This window comes from Cavia porcellus, unplaced genomic scaffold, assembly GCF_034190915.1.
Source record: "Cavia porcellus strain 051 isolate PalLab524CR breed Dunkin Hartley unplaced genomic scaffold, mCavPor4.1 scaffold_4, whole genome shotgun sequence".
Lineage (NCBI taxonomy): Eukaryota > Metazoa > Chordata > Mammalia > Rodentia > Caviidae > Cavia > Cavia porcellus.
Window position 1 is genome coordinate 100,796,234 of NW_026947487.1, and position 19,170 is coordinate 100,815,403.

The following is a 19,170-nucleotide window of genomic DNA, read 5'->3' on the forward strand; positions in this document are numbered from 1 at the left end:
TAAGACCCATTAGATTCTGGGTTCTAAGAACTATAATCATATCAGAAATTGCAGTAGACAATGGTGCTTATGACCAGAGTGGCCAGTCTGGCCAACTCAAGGGAGTCTTAGTGATGTAACTGAACCTTGCTGCCTGTGGGGGATGATGGCTCTCTGATGGCTGTGTGCTTTGTGCCACAGACAGGGTACACTGTGTAAGGATTTAAGCCACTGTAGGGTTATGAATGTAGAACTGATTCTTGCCCCCAAGGTTAAGGAAAGCCCAGAGCTAGGTTAATGGTGGCATAAGGTACAGTCTGGGCAAAGCCAAGGACTGCTAGCTTTCTTGCTAGATTCAGGGGGATATGGTCCAGTCAAGCTACCGTCCAGCTTCTGCAAAGCTCAGTGTAATTGGGGTTGCCTGAGGACTAATGTGCTTGAGCAAGGTTGTTCTTAAAACTTTAGTAAGCTTCTGTCTCCAGTGATCAGGGACTCTAACTGCCTTGGAAACCTTGGTGCTGAGCTGTATTTTCTGATAAGAATCTGGGTAGGCTCAGGGACAGTGGGGCTCACAGCTGCCATACTGATTCCAGAACAGTTCTTCCTGCCAGCAGGAGCTTGGGGACACCACGGGCTCTTCCTCCTGTCCTGCTCTGCAGGACTGTATATTCATGTGTAGCCTGGCTGGGTAGGCGAGGGGTTGTGTGATTTAGGGCTAATGCTGGCCTGTTTGAGATTTCTTTGTTAGTGATGAGTCTCCACAAGACCTGTGGACTGTTCTGTCTTAAATGAAGAAATTGAGGACCAAGGAAGGAAACTGTTCGTGTGAGCAAGAAGTAGGTCCTGTCTTAGGAGAGAGAAGTGAAGTCTGGGTCTGCAGTGAGGAGAGGATCGGAGAGTGGGGCCAAGCTTCCAGCATGAGTGCAAGGGAGGTCGGCTTTGACCTTACAGCAGCAGAAGCTGGCTGCTACAAGCCTCTGCTACCAACATATACCACCCCCACCCCACTATGGTTTGAATAGCTCTACCAAAACTCATGGTGAACTTTAATGCCCATTGTATAGTATTAAGAGGATGGAAACTTAATTGCCTGGTGTTTGGAGGTAGGAACTTTAGGAGGTAACTAAGGTTAAGTGGGACCATTAATGTGGAGCCTTATGGGAGTGTGGTTTTATAAGGACAGGATGGGGGACTCAAGCCAGGGTGATGTATCTTGCCAAGCGACACCCTGCACTGCTTTAGGATTCTGCAGAAAGTCCCGCTGGCATGAAGAGCTTCACCAGATGAGGCCATCAGATCTTGAAGTTCCCAGCCTTCAGAATCATGAGCTATACAAATATTTGTTCTTCATAAATTACTCAGCCTGTGACATTTAGTTATAGCAACAGAAAAGGGACTAAGACAACCCTTTCCACTCCACTCCAATTGCAGCTTTTCCCCTCCAGTTATGCATAGAAACACTTTGCAGAGATAACAAGTAGGCTCCATAAAGCCCACCATGGTGTCTCTCTGCAAATATTTGGAGCAGTTGCTTTTTACTGCCTCCACAGTCATGCTTTTGATTGACTACAATGCCAGGGCCGTGGGTTGTGATGCTGTGGTGAGAATCAATTTCACAGATATCAATAAACTAAGAGGAAGATTAATTCAGACTCTAGGCTGAGCATGACAGCTATTTTGGGTCAAGTCCACATTTCATTCCTGAATGGACTCTGGCTCACCCATCCTTCCTCTGATCCGGCTCCTCAGCCTTCATTCTGAATTTAGCACGTTGAGGTTGGCTACATACTTGTGAAGAAGCATTGGGCTAATTTCCAATCTTTAGGGCCTTTCCTTCACTACCTTACGTTCATTGTAAAAGCAGCATGGAAGAGAATCTGGAAACACATCCTGCAGAATCATGCTGCTCTCCTAGTAAGTTTCTGTCTGGTCCCCTCTTCAGTCTGGGTCCATGTGCACAATGGCTGGACCAGGACACTCTCTTTATGGTCTATTTATTCAATTAATGTTAGATGCGTCTCCATGTGGCCTTTGAGTCTTCGAGAGCATCATTTCCAGTGGCTGCAGAATGTTGTGTCAAGTGGATAGACATGCATTATTTAATCATTGCCTTCTGTGCACATTATTGCTGGAAGCCAGGTCATCTGACCTGATTTTGGCTCATATGGCACATTTGCCAGTCCCAGTACAGGGAGGTACTACTAAAGTGGGGGCAGAATTCAGACGCATTTATTCATGAAATATTTATTAGCTTTCAGCTAAAGGCAAGGTACCATACCAGGGAGAGGATAAAGTTTGAGGGAGGAACAAAATGTGACCCTTGCAGTCACTTGAAAGTCTCAGACAGCAAGAATGTAGACACTCCAGATCTTGCATAGAGAAGGGGGTTATTAGGGCTGCTGATTCCCAGGGATGTTACAATGGGACTCGTTCCCTGAAAATAGGCTTTTAAGTAATTGGAACTTGTCTTTCAGACATTAATGCATCCCCATTAATTTGTTACTGATGAGAAAGCAATAAAGTTTGGGACTAATTTACTTTAAAAATGAATAAGCAAAGATCCTACCGACTTTTCCTGTAATTGAATTAACTGTAGTTAACGTTAGTGCCCTCTGATGCTTCTTGAGTGAGAAGTTAAGGAATGTGGAGCTGGAGCTGTTCTGCTGGGGATGTGCAAAGCTAGTAGATTTTCCCTCATGGACTCTCAATTATCACATGCATGGGGCAGGAGCGGGCAGAGGGAAAACCACTGCTTGATGTAACAGTAACAACGGCTGTTTCCCGAGTTCCTGCTGCAAGACAGGCACTGCACCAGGCGCTTTACTTAAGAAATATTTTTGTTTCAACAGTCTTTCATGGTAGGTAATACTTTTTTTTTCATTTTTAAGAAGAGGAGGCTGTGAATTAGTAAAGTTAAGTGACTTGCTAGAGGTTCCTTAGCAACATTCTCCTCTCCAAAACCAGATTGCTGCATAGGATTTCATGAAATTGTTTTCCAAAAGAAAATGGTCTTAGGCACATTTGCCTTTCAAAATAAAATGGTAACTGGTCAGCAATCCAGACCTAGGAAAATATAAAAAATTACAGGTAATAATTTTAGAAAGCCCTCAGAGTAATTTACTTTCCGGTGGGAGTATGCATTTGGAGCTGAAATTGATAAGAATACATGTTTAGAATTAGTACTTAAGTTTATTTTTGCCCTTTTCAAAAGAGTCTGTACCTTATAGTTATAAAAGCCTTTAAATTAACAAACCACATCAGTGGACTAAAACTCGATTTCATCCTCATTTTCCTGGTAGTCTGAAAACTTTAGGGTATTTGCAGACCATTCTTCCCCAAAAAGATGGGCAGCCAGACCAGAAACCACTGACTAGCAAATCTCAGTGGTGAGGTAAAGTCCATCTCCTGAACCAGCAGCTGGTTGTGTGTGGGGGGCAGAGGAAAACTTAGGTCCAGGGTGAATGTTGAAAGGCCTAGGGCAGCCTGGGTCTTGCTTTTAAAATTCAACATTGTTGCTTCTCTTGATTACTGCAAGAACCATAGTTCATAATCTCATAAGTCAGAGAGAGACATAGGCTTTATTTTTGGATGGCATAGAGTGGGCGATGATTTATTCTGATTCATTCGTGGGAAACTTCTGCATCTGACTGGGGATGCCTAACTGCTCTCATCACCACCCCCAGGGGCATCCCTGATTCACGCTCAATCCCTGTGCCCTGATATCGGCATTAAGAGGGACTACAGGCATGTCCACCGTCCCTGCCCCATGTGTGTGGGGTGGTGCCTGATGAACATCCTTAAGTTCTGTGATCAATTTGGGGTTAAAGATGATTTCAAGCGTTCTTACCATCCAGAGCAGGGTGGCCTATGTCCCGTACAAGAGTGGATGAGGTCACCAGAGACACAGACAGAGGGAAAAGCAAGGGGACCCTGATATGTCTTGTCTTGAAACAATCATGCTCAGTCTGCCAGGAGAGGACAGAAGCTGGGGGATGCACTGCAGGAGGTAGAAGCGTGAGCTGGGAGAATGCAGCGGCCAGGGCAAACGTGGTTTCAAGCAGGGAGTGACCCCGCAGGACCAAGAGGTGCGAGGACCCAGGCTCTCGGCGCCTGCTGAAATCACTGTCTCCTGCCCTTATTTTGCTTACATTTTTACCCAATCCTCCATGAATAAATACTATCTCAGATTTTGGAAGTTATCAACCCTGTACTATCAGGATCAGCCTTATTCCATCTTTTTTAAAATTCATTTTTAAAGTCACAGAATATTATGATTATTAAAGAACACTGGGTGAAAAAAATGGAAAGAAAAAATTTAAATATCTAAATTCTAACCTGTATAAACACACCAGATGTCAACATTTGGTATGTTTTCTTTCAGTGGCTTTTCTGTGGTTTAGGGTTTAAAAATTACAATTGTAAACATACCGCACATAAAAATCTGTACTAAACTTAATATTTATATCACAATCATCAATTTTTGGAGGTCTTTTAAAACGTAGCAAACATCATTTAATGCAATACCAAATCCAGTATCCACCTTTTAATTAAATCTTCATTTATATTACTCTCTTCTATTTTTACATACATTTTGGCTACTTGATGTCAGCTTCTGGAGTAGTATGTAAATTTATGCCTACAACTATCCTTTGCCCAGCTTCTTGTATTTCTTGTAACAGATTTTCCCTCATGTATTTTGATGCTTGAGTACTGAGTGTACAAATGTTCAGAACAGTTATGCGTTCACAATTGCTCCTATGAATATAAAATTACCCCTTTTATCCTGCTTGATGCTGCTTATTGCCTTAAATTGTGCTTTGTCTGATACAGCCACTCACGCTTTTCTTTTGTTTGCATTTACCTGGTATATCTTTGCCTACCCTGGAGCTGTTTTATTTTAGGTGAGTCTCTTGTATTAGTTTAATCTGGGAACCTTTGTCTTCCATCAAGGGATATTAAATGCTTACATTTATTGTCATCATCATTCTGGGTGGCCTCTTGTCATTGTGTTTTGTTTTTCACATTTCCTTTCTTTCTGATTTTTGAGCCATCACAGACGATTTCTTCTTTTCTGCAGCAATCTGGAAGGGAGACATCTTGTTTCTCGCTCTACTGATTTGCCTTCATTTGCCACCAATGAATGTTTTAATTTCTGTGTTTGGTTCCTAAGCAGCTATTCTTATCTCAGCCTGACCTTCTCAACTCCTTTCGTGAAGGTTACAGCCTCTGTAGAATGGCTTTAAAGGCCTTCTGTTGATTTTTCTTTGTTTGCTAACTCCCTGAACCAAGTCCTTGAAGCCCAGTGCTTCCTGGGATATGAGAGCCCATCCTGAGTGTACACATTTGGCACAAAGTAGTGGTGGGGTGTTGGGGTCTGCTCATCCTTGATCAATAAAGACAGCCTGAGCAGATCTGATCCTAGCTGGGAGAGGTGAGCTCTATGCAGAGAGAAGGTCCTGGTACAGGGGACCTGAACTTCTCAGGCCTAGAAAGTAATACAGGGCATAATAGTCTCAGATGTGAAATTTCCTGGGTATATAAATTATTTTAAAAGATCTCCTTAAAGACTTCTAAGTGGAATTTCAGCAAAGTCCCCCTCCTCCCACCTTTGGCACTTCCATTTGTGTATTGTCTTAAAAAGGTACAACTCTAATATATTGTGTATTAAAACTCTCTATAGTGCAATTAGTGGCCTTAAATGGTTTGTTTACATTTAAAACATGTATTAAGACAGTTGTTCACGGGGCTGGGGATTTAGCTCAGCGGCATAAGCGCCTGCCTTGCAAGCAGGCAGTCGTGAGTTCGATCCCCGGTACCGATAAAAAAAAAAAAAAGGAAAAAGACCAAAAAAAAAAAAAAAAAAAGACAGTTGCTCAGTTGTTCACTCTTTCTTCTAACACAGAAATGTTGGGTGGCAGGGCTAAGGCCTAGAAAGGCAGGATGGGGCCCATGCAGGCAGCCTGTCCAATGCCTAGTGTCTCCAGAGGAAGCACATTCCAGGTAGAAGCTTGTCATCTAGGGTCCCGGAGAGGTGAGGTGGGACTAACCTGCAACTTCTGTCTCTGATCTCTGCCTGACTAGATGGAGGCTTTCCCAAGAGAACCCTCAGGTCAGAAGCCCTGCTAGTTAGGAGCAGATAGGAAAGGCCATGCAATGGGACCAGCTTGGCTTCTGGTGTGTGTGTGTGTGTATGTGTGTGGGGGGTGTAAAACCAAAGAGTGCTTTAGGAGAGCTAGGCCATCTCTGCTGTACACCAAAGACTGATATCTCACAAACTAGAGTTCCAGTGGGACCAGAGTCTTGGCAGGGATCTCTTGGAACATTTCACCAGAATTAAGAGATAGCAACACTAGGTTCTAGACAAGCAAGTGCCAAAAAGGCCTTTGGGCTGGCTGGGACAAAGTCAGGCCTGGTTCTTGGAGATCAAAGTCATCATTTTAACCTTTGGTCTGCTCTAGCCCCAAGGTCAGAATGATCACCATCAGGACCTCAGAGCACCAGATTAGGAAACTGAGGTCCAGAGATGCAAGTGATATGTTCAACATCACTCAATAGACCAACCTTCCTTACAACATTCTAATACATTCCTTTTTTCTCTGTTTGTGGAAACACTCAGACAAAGGTGTTAACATCTGGACCCCACCCACAGGAGGTGTATTGTGTGTTCCTGCTGTCAGAAATAGTCGCTGTGCTGTGTTCCTGGTTGTCCCTGTTCATTCCTCCCTCATACCACTTAACTTGCTGCACAGTAATTATGTGTCTCTATCTTCCTTGCAGAGCCGAGTACCTAGGGGCAGGAATTGATTCTGTTAAATAAATATTGATGAATTCACAGCCCTAACCCTCTGCTCACTATATATAGGTTACCATGGCTTGTTCCTATTAAATGTGTAGTCCTTCTATTGATGGAACTGCTAATTAATCTTGATCATTACAAATGGTGCCCATATATTGAATTAGCATACTGTACTCTATGTGTGTATAAATATTATGTGTAATTAAGAGTAAATAAAAATAAGTAAACATTTTTAAATCAGTCAATTTAAACTTATTATCTGAGGATTAAGAACTAAAAATCTACTTTGCTCAGCATACCATACCTATGGGAAGTATGTTGCTTTCTAGTGCCCCTTGTGGCAGCATGCTCTAATTGCAGGCAAAGGATTTCAAGAGCCTGCCCTTTTATAAGTACATAAAACGTGAGTGGACAACATTTTGGCTTGCCTGGAAAGTATTGAGTGAAGAATTATCTTGAGTCACAAATAAATGCATAATATAGTTAATGTATATAAATAGGAAAACATTATTTTTTAAACAAAATAACATAAGCCACTTTCAAAAGCCCCCACAAGCCCAAGTTTAATAACTGAATAAGATAATCTACATGTCTGCTTAGTAACAATAAACGCCTGTACTCACAGGCACACATGCCACATAGCTAGGCTGAAATACTATTATCAGTAAGTGTTATATATTACTTGCCAAATCATGCAAGTCCAGGTAACATCTGATGCACACAGATTTCAATTGTGTGGTGGGCACAGGAGGTAGAGTCGGCACTGCACTGGCACCTCCTCTGCACGGAGTTCCACTGTTGCCTATGTAGTCTGCACTCAAGCACAGAGCCATCGAGTTATGAAACATATAGCTAATAAATATCACAAAATAATGTTAAAAGCTTATGATCTTATTGTGCTGTATTAACAGCCATCTTAGGCCATATGTGGCTTTCTGGCAGTGGATTAGACACACCTGATATAAAGGAAGAGCATTTTTTACTGTATATGCATTAAGTTTCTGAAAGACACCAGCCTTTGTTTGCCTCCTTTACCTTTATGCTGCTACCCTGGGTTCCATAGCAGAGCCTGCTCAGATCTGATCTGAGAAAAGGTTGCTAATAATACAACACCAGTGGGCCTTGCCTGTGGGGATGTATTATCTAGAAGTGCAAGGAAGCACCTAGAAGGGAGCATCATAAGGTGGCCAGGTTCATTTATACATTTCCTACACTGCAGTCCTTGTTTTGCTGAGAATTGACTAACTCCTGAGGACAGGGACTGATTGTGTCTCATTCACTTTCATTTTTCTGTGTTCCTGGTTGTCCAGCAGAGTTTATGACAGACTAGAAGCTAGAACTAAGTATGGAGGAGCAAGCTGTGAAGCTGAGCACCTGCTCTGTGTCCTTGTGTTGAGGGCTGGTTGCAGGAACCTCTAAGAATTGGTGTGTTAGAGCCTCGGGATCAGATCAGGCAAAAGAGATCTGGCTGATGAGGCCACTCTTACAGCCACATAGCCCTACATCCTGATGCCAAACCATTCCGAACATCTTGCCTTTATTACTATTCTGACTTCCTGACTCAATTTTGTTCTTTAGAATTCATCTGATGCATTCAACATGTGTAGAATTAATTAATTGTTACTGAGGTCAAGGTCAGATGAGCCTTTAATATTCCATTACCCAGTGTTTATCATTTCTAGGGGTTTAGCTCTGGCCAACTTGACAAAATCTTTGTGGCTTTGCCCACTCCTCTATGTACCCTTCCAGAATGTGAAGGGCATTTGGAATTCTAGCATAATTTTTCAAAGAATGCACAGTGAAGCACCATGATCTCTTTCATCTTCTGTCATTTTGCACATCAAAACTCCTCTTTTACTCATCAAGAGACACTCTTGTAGCTGTGAAGTTACCTTCCCACTGCCTAGCATCCTCCACAGAACCGCAGGTGCCTCTTGGAAGAAGTGCCACATCCGTATCCCTCTCTCCTCCTGCCTTTGTTTTCCATTGTTATTAGAGGCGTAGCCATGGAGAGAAATCTAGTGCAGATTGCAACTGCAGCCATTTGAAAAGATAGATTTTCCTTCTAACTAGCTTAAGAAGGATAGGGCTTAGTTTCCAGTTCCTGCTGCCTATAGTGGAATAATCAGAATAAATTCAAGATAGCAAGTTCAGAAAAATCTCCTTTTGTGAAGCAAGCTTTCTGCACAGGAAGGGACCACTGATTATGAGTGCTGCAACCAGAAAGGGATTTGCAATGACCCTGACTCAGGTCCTTGCAGCAGCCACAGCCATTTGGGGGTGACAGTGGGAAATCATGAACCACAAGACAATCTTGTCTGTCTTCTAGAGCACAGGGGAAAGGCCTCAGCCCAGGGAGCACCTTCTGCTTCCTCCCTTACAGAGAAGGGCTCTCCGAAGCTCTGTGCTTGGATTTGGGCACCGCAGCTGTGCTTGGCATCTGTGCTTCCTGGCAGGCTGTGCTGCCTGCCACTTAACACAGCAGCAGTCCTTGCAGCGGACTGCCCCTCCTCCTGCCTAGAGCTTTTGTGAAGACCAAATGAGAGAAGGCCATGCAAATTCTTTGAAAAGTGAAGAGCACTGGTAGGAGTACTGGACTGTGGCACTGCCTGGCCAAGCCTTCTACAAATGCTGGCTTTGGGTGCATTTGGTAGCGTGCTTAGCACTGCAACAAAGTGCTCACATTTGAGGAAATACTCCAAGCTAGTGGTTTCAGATGTCACATCTCTCTCTGGCCTATGAACATGTTTGATTCTCTAACATGTGTTAGTCTGATGTTCAAGGTTTTCCTACCTCTTCTCTCTAAACACCTCTTTGCTATAAAAACTCCATGTCAGTGCTTCCAGAACATACCACTGGTGTTGCTATCCTTGTTCATTTCATCAAGCTCTATTTACCTATTAGAGATTTTCCATATTGTACTCATCCTTGGAGACCTCTCCCAAGTTAACCACAGATTATCTCTTCCTCCTCCAAATTGTTCTTGGGTTCCTACTGACCTTAAAACTGGACAGGCAGAGATCACAGAGGTAAAGAGTAAGCTCTACATTCTGATTATTCAGACTGGGGTCTTACCTCTTACTGTGTGTGTGCCCTTGGGCAAGTTAGTTAAAGGGCCTGCACATTATTTTCCTGAGCTATAAAACAAGGAAAATAATGGTTGTCTTTTACATATATAAAGTCCTAAGCAAAATGGTTGACTCAATGCAAGCCCTTTTTTATATATTACCATGTAATTTCCAAGACAGCCCAGGAAAAGTTGGTTTTGAGGCTTAGAAAAGTTAAAGCATTTGTCCGAGGCCACATGTTTGGTGCTGAAAATGAGATTCAGATTCATATCAGTCTGACTGAGATCCATAGCTTTCCCAGTGGCATAGCCAATTCTCTTTAATCACACCTCCTATGGTTGCTTCGGCCTTTGTTCCTTAGCTTGCTCTGTGCACAGACATTTCTCTCCCCAGCCAGATCCTGAGCTCCTCCAGGGCAATGATTCTTAAGGTATTCCCTGCTCTTAGCTATACACTATTTAGCATTTGTTAAGTAAACAAAAGAATAAATGAATGATTGGGGAAACATGCATTTCAAGACAACTATACCAAAAGAACTTAGCACTGGTGCTTAGTCCCTGAAACTCAAGACCCGGGGTGTACCTGCTCTTAGACTGCCCCTACCTCAGTCCATCCAGGAAATCTGACTATATTGGTCACCTGCTAAAATACTTTCCCACACTTTCATGTGGGACTAATCTGACTGTGATAGGCCAACATGCTCTGTTAATGTAATTCTCCACTGAGCTTAACATACATATTTTTTGGTTCAAAAAGTGAACTTTTGGAAGAAGGAAGGATGGCCAAGGACAGCTCCAGTGAGTAGTGAATAGAGCCCTGGCCCACCCTAGGAGGCAAAAGGACATGGTTCTGGAGCTCTGGTTTCCAAAGTTATGTCCTTTTTTTTAAAAAAAGTAAAGCTAGGGGCTGGGAATTTAGCTCAGTGGCATAAGTGCCTGCCCGGCAAGCATGAGATTGTGTGTGAGTTCAATCCCCAGTACCAAAAAAAAAAAAAAAAAAAAAAAAAAAAAAGCTACATGTAAAGTAACTAAATGCCAAAGTCAGAATCAGAAGTGATAAATACGATGGACAGCAGCGCTCATTTTGCTGCTTGCTCATCATCCCAGTGATCACACATGTTAACTGGATAGAGAAGAAGAGAAGTTGTACTGCAAAATGTGCTCAGTGCAACAGAGACCTACATTTTTGCACAGATATACTTAACTGGGTGAAATTATCCTTCTAGCCCCTGACTGTGGGAGAATGGGGAGTAAAGCAGTGGAATTGTAGGAAAAGTCTGAAGATTTCGAACAGGAAATCTTCAACTCCCAGTGTCTCTCCCCTCCCCCACAAAAAACCAAAAACCACCCCCAAAACCAAGTGTTTTCTACTGAAGGAACGCTTGAGGTCCTATTTAGTAATAGCTACCATTTGTTGAAAGCCTACTATGTACCAGGTGTTTTATTTGCAGTATCTCATTTCCTCCTTACCACGACCCGAGAAAGAGCTGGTATTATGTCCATTTTACTCAAGAGAAAACTGAGAGTCAGTACTCTGACCAAGACTAACAGGAATAGCAGAACACACAGGAGCTTAGGTACCTGACTCCTATCCAGAAATTTTTCCCCAGAACACAGATCTCTCATCCCCCAGAGAAACCCTCAAGTCTGAAAGATTTTAAGCTCTTGAGTCATTTGGTACAAAGCACCCTCTAATCATACTCTTCCTCAACTCATTAACAGAAGTCAAGACCTACGTATAATGGAGTTAGCTAATTTGTTTTTCATTGTGTGCTTATGTAAATAGCTTGAAATCTTTCCTCAACATCATTATCTGCCAGAAAATAGGGACCATATCATGGTAACTCATGACTTATACTTAGCAAGTGTTTTCAATCCTGTTTTAACCAGTAATAAATCTTTTATGTGGCTGGGAGTGGTGGTGCACACTTGTAATCCCAGTGTTCAGGAGGCCGAGGCAGAAGGATCAGTGTGAGTTTGAGGCCAGCCTGAGCTACATAAGCAAGCGCAAGGCCAGCTCACACTACATCGTGAGATCCTGTCTCAAAAAAAATCTTTCACTTGATTTATCTGAAAATTATCTGCTTGTTCTCCTTTCTGTTGTTCTGCCCTTAAAGATCATATCAAATTTCTGTATTTATAATAACTAACATTAAGTAAATATTAACTGTGGACCAGTTACTGTTCTAATTAATTTAACTCATAACTTCACAGCTGATAATTATCATCCTCATTTTATACACAATTTGGTGAAATGGAAATTTAAGGTCACACAGCCAAATAGTAGAGTCAGGATTCAGGCTGATTATATCCACTTTGCAAATGCCTCAGTTTGTAAAGAAAATTTCCTCCCAAATTGAATCACTCTAAAATAGCACTGTTCAGTAGAAATGTAATGCTGTTTACTTTAATATGTACAGAATATTGTTTCAACCTAGTCACATTTCAACTGTTCAATAGCCAGCTAGTTGCCACTATATTGGACAACACAAGTAAAGATGGACTTTCTACTTTTCTTATTTTATTGTTTGTTTCTGTCTATTTCAGCTTTATATTTGGGTTTTGGATTAGAACTGGTGAACACAGCAACAGCTAGGACAGCAGAAAAAACATAATGTTAGATATAAAAGCTGGGTTCAAACCCATCTTTGACAGTAACAGGGTTGTGACCAGAGAAACCCTTTTTTTCTGATGATAAAAACAAGATGATGGTTTGTGATTACTAAGATTCTTTGCATTTCTAAACATTTTCTTTGCTTATAACACATATCCTTCTTGGGATTTCTGCATCTGTTTCTTTTTTCTGCTCAGTAATTTTACATGGAAGGGCTTATGCAAGTTGTGACTTTGCTCTCTGTTTCCAATTTTTTACCCAGCAAATTGTGGGCACAAGAAATATTTAAATATTTGTTCAGCAGATATAAATCTATCCCTCTTTAAGGGACCCCTGGGTCTCCCAGTTACACCAGAAAAACTATAGCAGCCTCCTTAGCAATTAATTATTTTTCTGTCTCCTTTCATATCCTGGATGAAAGTCTTGATTATCTAAGCTTTTCTGTTTTTGTTGTTTTGTTTTTTGGGACAGGGTCTTGCTATGTAGTTCAGGTGGGACTTGAGCTCACTATGTAGCCCAGGTTGGCCTCAGACTCATGGCAATCCTCCTGGCTCAGTCTCCTGAGTATTGAGATTACAGGCATGTGCCACTGCACCTGCTCCAAGCTTTCTGATATTCAGGGTTAAAAATTATTTCCTGATCCTGTTAGTAAAAGGGATGGTGCTAAGTCCTAGGCAGGATTTCTTAGAGACCCCCACAAATGGTCTCCCTCTTATTACATGTTGTTCTGATGCTGAGGAGAGTTAATTAATGACTCTACAAAAGAAAACAACCAAATTTATACGTAGTCATATGATCCACAGCAGACCAAGATGGAGAGTTGAGTTCTTGGCCTCCAAGTGTCCTAGGAGAATGTAATAGCAACCTTTTGTTCCTTGCATCAGGTCTCTGCAAAGCCCACAGTCAAGAGGGAAAGGAATCATTCAAAATAAGATGGAAACCCAGTTTGATGTGAGGCATTTTCTTAAGAGGCTGGATCCCCCTATCTGAATATTACAAAGCTCAGAGAGAGAGGTAAAAAAGGGACAGTTCTATTCCTCATTACTCTCTTTAGATACTGAAAACTACAGTTACTAAAAGAGGAATTTTCAAGCACATGGCCTGATGCCAAGATTGGGGGGGCAGTTGGAACTACTAACTTAGAGAGGACCAGAGGACACGTGGCACGAGAGGAACCAGATTCCCAATCTGCACATCTTCAGGAGTCTTGCATATTATCTAAAGGTACAGCACTGGCTGTGATGACATGAGGCAGGAATGTAATTACTTCTAAGGAATTGGCTGAAGGCCTCAGCAGGGAAAACTTTTATGTAAGTGTTAGAGGCTTTGCTATGAAAATCCGATATTGGGTATTAAAAAAGAGTCTCCTAACAATATGCAGATACCTAGCTTTGGAACAGAATGCTAGAAAATAAAGGTAAGTTCTATTATTTGGCTGTATAAGTATTATTTATTTTAAGAACTCTCCTAATTTTCCTCTCTTTCCTACTTTCTTAAAAACAAAAACAAAAACAAAACAAAAAACTCCACTTTGTTGCCAGGCTTGGCTTACTGTGAAATTTGTTCCGCTCTAGAAAGAAAGTGCTCAGTTTCTAGTCACAAGGATCATTGTACTGCTCTTTTCCTTTCTTTAATGACCAAGCTTGTTACCAGAATAAGGCATAAAGAATGGCAGTACCTTCCCTTGAACTTGATTCTGTGATTTATGTCTGTTTCAGTTGGCTCCCAATCTCATCCCTCTAAATTTTGGTTAGAACATTACATAAGATAGTTCAGAACTTCAATTTTGCATCTATAATAGCAGTTAGGAAACAAATGTGGTAAAGAGGGGACTTTGGAGTTTAACAGACTCAGGTTTAATAGGAACCTAAATTCTGCTCGTTCTTTGTAAACTTAGGCAAGCACTTTTCCTTTTTTTTTTTTTTTTTTTTTTTTTTTTTGGTACCGGGGATCGGACTTACAACTGCACACTTGCAAGGCAGATGCTTATGCCGCTGGGCTAAATCCCCAGCCTCCACTTTTCCTTTTAAAGAGCTTTATTTCCTCATCTTGCAATTGGACATAGCACCACTACATACCTCTATGACTATGAGGATTAAATACATTCTTGCATGTGAAGAGCCTGACTCAGAAAATGTTTGTTCTTATTATTAGCTTGTAATTTTTAAAATAGGGATTAATGATGGGTTCATTGAAAATAATGCAGTAAAAACTTCTACAACTCTATTCCCTTTTGTTTTTGTTCCATGATTAGCTTTAGGGGATCCTCAAATAGGCCAGAGCCCTCAAGTCTTGCTTCTGTTCCACCTCCTGTAATCCTCTCTCCCCACCAGACAAACTGAGACTAGTGCTCCAGAACCTTGGACAGCTCCTCTCATTGTTGACTGGGCTGCCTGTGGGAGAGGGATCCGCAGGAACTCCGGGAATTTTCCCAGAAAGGATGCGTTAGTGTGGGGATTTAGGAATTCCAGGGGCTGCAGTCTCACTCCCAGCATGCACACTGCTATTGGCATGCATGCTCAGATTCTTCAACATGAAAAGCCCTCCTAGAAATGTCTAAGGAGCCTCCACTCAGAAAGCCATAATTCCACCTATAAGATTTGCTGAACCATAGAGTCCTTTTTTCCCCCTGTGAACTTTAAGACTTTTTTTTAGCCTAAAATCAGCAGAAACACCACCCACATCTTCCTGTATCTGCTGATATTTAATTTGTTTGGATTCAGTACAAGGATTAAATATTCTTAATTAACCTCAAGTGAAAGTAATAATATATGAGCATCAGGAAATGTTTTACAAGACAAAGATTCAGTGCTGAATTGAAAGAAATGTAAAGTAATGTTATTTCTGTAGGTGATGCTATGCACCAGTCTCTAATCAGGATAAGCAGGTGGTTCAATTTATGAGGTAATTTAGCTTTTCACTCTCCAATGCAGAGCACAACACACTATATGCAGTTACCTTCTGAACAGGTGAAGAAGAAATTAAGTCCTATTTTTACTTTATGATACTGAGTCACATAGTTCAATGCAAATCACATGGATGCCAAACTAAGAACAATACGAGGTATTTAAATACTTCCTTTAACTTGAGGAGCTCTAACAATTTTGTGACAGTGTGAAATCCCTTCAAAGTAATTCTAGAAGAGACATATGTCACCAGGTGGTTATTCAGGACTGAGCATGTCTCATCTCTCTCTCCCTGACTTCTATGAGGTCTGGAAGAGCCAGTATTCACAGATTTTAGCATTTAGTAATAGCTTCCATATGTCTGCATTTTCAGGCCATATAATCATTGAAGAGTTTTTTTGAAAATATGTTATTAACTAATTTAATAATGAGGAAAAGAAGATAAAGGTGGAACAAGATAAAAGAGGAAGGGAATAATAGAGGTAGGGGAGAGACTGAGAAAACGTTGAAATCGCTTTGAGCTTGATAAATGTTTTCTATATATGGTCTTCACAAATGGATTTGATGCCCCTCCCCAAGTGGTTGCAAACACAAAGGCCTCCAGACCCACTTTAAATATTTCCATTCAGCTGAGGACACCAGCAATTCATGCCTGAATTCACTTGAAGGAACTACAGAGTATAACATCAGCTCAAGTCACCCAAGGCAGATAGGTAGCCCCCAGATAGAAAAATTTGTGAGTTTACCTAACAGTGCCCACACCCACTGGAAGCCTCTCCCCCAAGGCAGTGTTGGTTGTCAAATTGTGCTTTGATTTGACTTCATCCCAGCAGAGGTCGCTGTGGGCACTGGTTATAGATGCCAGGGACTAGATCAGGCAGGCTGGGCTGGGTGGCTGGTGGCCCCATTACTGTGTACCTGCTCTTTCCCTGGCCACAGTCTAGCTCCTCATTCTATGGCAAGATTTCTCAAGACCATGCAATACTTTTGCCATAAAAGTGCTGTGAAATTGGGGTCAGTTTCTGGGAATGGGCAGGTCTGACAGGGATGTGCTTATCTTCTAGGGGTATTGCCTTTTAATGGAATGTGTGTTACCCTGGTGTTCTCTCTGTGCATGTACCTGGTATTTCTAAGATGTCACCTGTGACTTGCCCAGAACCTCAGTCCTGTAGCCTTCCCAGACATGGAGGCCAATATGCCAAAAGTTGCCTTGCCACACAATCTTGAATGCACATTATAAGGGACTCTGTTATGGGCTCCTAAAGCCTTACTTGTAAGGGTGTGGTAGTGGTGGGCCCCAAATTCTGGTCTTCAGGGCAACCCATTACAGAGACCTTAAGGTCTCTGAGGGATGGGAAGGACAGGGCACTAGGTCAGACCTGACGCTCCAAGACTAAAGAGGTCTCCACATCTTTGTGAAGTCCCACGTTCTGCAGGGTATTCAGGTTAGGTCCAAGGCAGCCTGAAGCTGTCCTCACCCTGAAGCCATCCACTTAGACCCTAGGTCATTACTGTGGCTTGTGAGTTAAAAGTACTATCCTGCTGTCCTCAAAAATTCAAATGTGGCAGTAAATGGTTCTTCCACCCTCTATACACACACAGAGCTAGACACACAGGCTCACCATGACATACACATGAACACGAGCACACACTGGCACATTTACCTAGTCACACGCATTTACACTTTCTGACCACACTGTCACCAATGCAAACACACACATGCACACACACATGCATGCACACATGCAAACACACACACAAACACATCCTGGCTCCAAAGATTTAAACATATCCCAGTTCCAGAACCAAATTTGACCCAATATGACTGATAGTGCATATAGAAATCTAGTCAGAATGCCTCTCCAGACCCTGAAACACTCATGTTCTCTGCACTAAAACCGCCCCTGCCTGCTCCTGTCCTTTTGGTCACAGGTCTTAGGCCTGTCACCATCGTGCCTACAGCATCCAGGATCGGGGCTGGCAATCGGATGTGGGGAGGTGTGTAGGAAAAGAGAAGGAGGTGTGGGACATAGTGCTGTGGCCAGCGCAGCCATCTCCTCCCTCAGGATTTTCCACGCGGCTCACGCGGGCCCGCAAGAAGCGAGCGCGCTTTGTCTCTCGCCAGGCTTCTGGCACGTTTCCGCGGAAGCCACCCGCGCCGCGCCCGAGGCCCCCCTCCCTCAGCCGCGCCCCTCGCCCAACCCGCCGCGCACGCCCTCCAGTGCAGCTACCTCCTCTTTGTCCTCCCTTGAATGCCCGAGCAGAGCAAGAGAGCGGGGCACCCCAGAGGGACCGCTGCGCGCCCAGGACGCAGTTCTTTGCCGCCGGATCTAGGGCGCGCCCTGTGCCATAAAGAGCAGCCCTCGAGGATCCCGTGCGCAGGGGACCTGGGCCTCGAGCTCCCAGGTGCTTGAGAGGGGACCCGCCCCGTCCTGCCCCGCACGTGCCCATCTGGCGCTGGCTCCTTGCTGCGGTGAAGAAGCTCTGGTCCTTGGGGCGTGGCGAGGCAGGGAGGGTCGTTTCAACTCTCATAGCCCCGCACCTTGATCCAGATTGAGAACCGTTAAGAGGTAAGACGCGAGTGGGGAAGGGTCCCTCAGGCGTTCTTTCTCCCCTCGCTACTCACCTCTCTTACCCAGGCCACTCCGACCTTAGTCCCTGGCCAGAGCACCGAGGAACCAGAGTATCCTTCAGTGCTTTCCTTTAGGGACCACTCCAAGCAGGATGGGGAGGGGATCTCCAGACCTTTCCCTCACCCACCTCAGCCCCCCTTCATACCCCTTCCCCAAAAAACCTTGGATAGAAGCAGTATGGGGATGAGTCCCTTGGTCTGTGCACATCCTCAGCCTCCCTCTTCAAAAACCCAGGACTGCAAAGGGAAGAGTATGGAGAAGGGTCTCCCTTACAACTCGAACCTGAGCAGGATCTGAGCGGAGGGAGGAGTCCTGCGATTTCATCCATCATAGCCAGACCTCTTTGTGCCCTCGAACAACTAGGGTATTGTGGGGAAGGGTCTCCCTGCCTCCAAACCTTTCATCCACAACACTCCTCCCTCAATAATCCAAGCAGCCTCGACTTCAGGCACAGGAGGAGGGAGGCTCCGAGCCTGCCATGCTTTCCCCTGAGACATGGGGGAGGGTCCCCCAGTTCTCTCCCCTCACACTCAAGAACTCCCTCCACCATGAAACAAAAACTAACCTAAGCTGCTCCGACCTTAGACACCTGGCCAAGGGGAGGCCCGTGGTCAGTCTGCTGCTGCTCTCCGGGACACATGGTTTTGAAAGCGGCGTTCCATGTCCCATCAACTCCCCAGGCCCCCTCACGCTCAGTTCATTCCTCTCCAGTAAAACAAAAGCAAATCTTTGCAGCACCAACCTTTGATGGTGAGCAGGAGGGCAGTCAGCGCCTCACGGCGCACCGGCACCTCCCGGCTCCTCACGGCCCGGGCTTTCCGGGGGCGGCTCTCACGGCTGCTGCGGCGGCGTCCGCGGCTCTAGCGTCCAGAACCTCCCTAGGACTCAGCACCTGGAGCGGCGAACAGCTCCGCGCCTCATTCCGCTGACCCCGCCTCCCTCGCGCCGTTGTAGCCAATGGCGACTCGGTCTCCGCCCATAAGGCTGTCCATTGCGGGGGGCGCTGTTCCCTGTTTTTTTGGCCCCGCCCGCGGATTGCCGGGTCCCTCTAGAAAGACCACATTCCCCAGGGACCGCTGGAGTGTTCGCTTGGTGTTCTGGAACTTATAGTCTCTTACGGACATGGAGTTGGCTCATGCCGCGGGCAGGCGCGCAAAGATGGACTACATTTCCCA

General features: G+C 43.9%; 1 protein-coding gene across 2 annotated transcripts in view; it reads right to left on the reverse strand.

The window, feature by feature from the left end:
- The window catches only part of Smpd3 (sphingomyelin phosphodiesterase 3), an 88,621-nt gene extending 69,688 nt beyond the window's left edge, over positions 1-18,933 (reverse strand). The window contains exon 1 of one of the 2 annotated variants that reach the window (XM_003471996.5): positions 18,738-18,906. The gene's annotated coding sequence lies outside the window, so the exon portion shown is untranslated. Of the gene's footprint in view, positions 1-18,737 lie in introns of both variants that reach the window. The other variant, XM_063247558.1, reaches the window with a different exon arrangement.
- Positions 18,934-19,170: the final 237 nt, after the last annotated feature.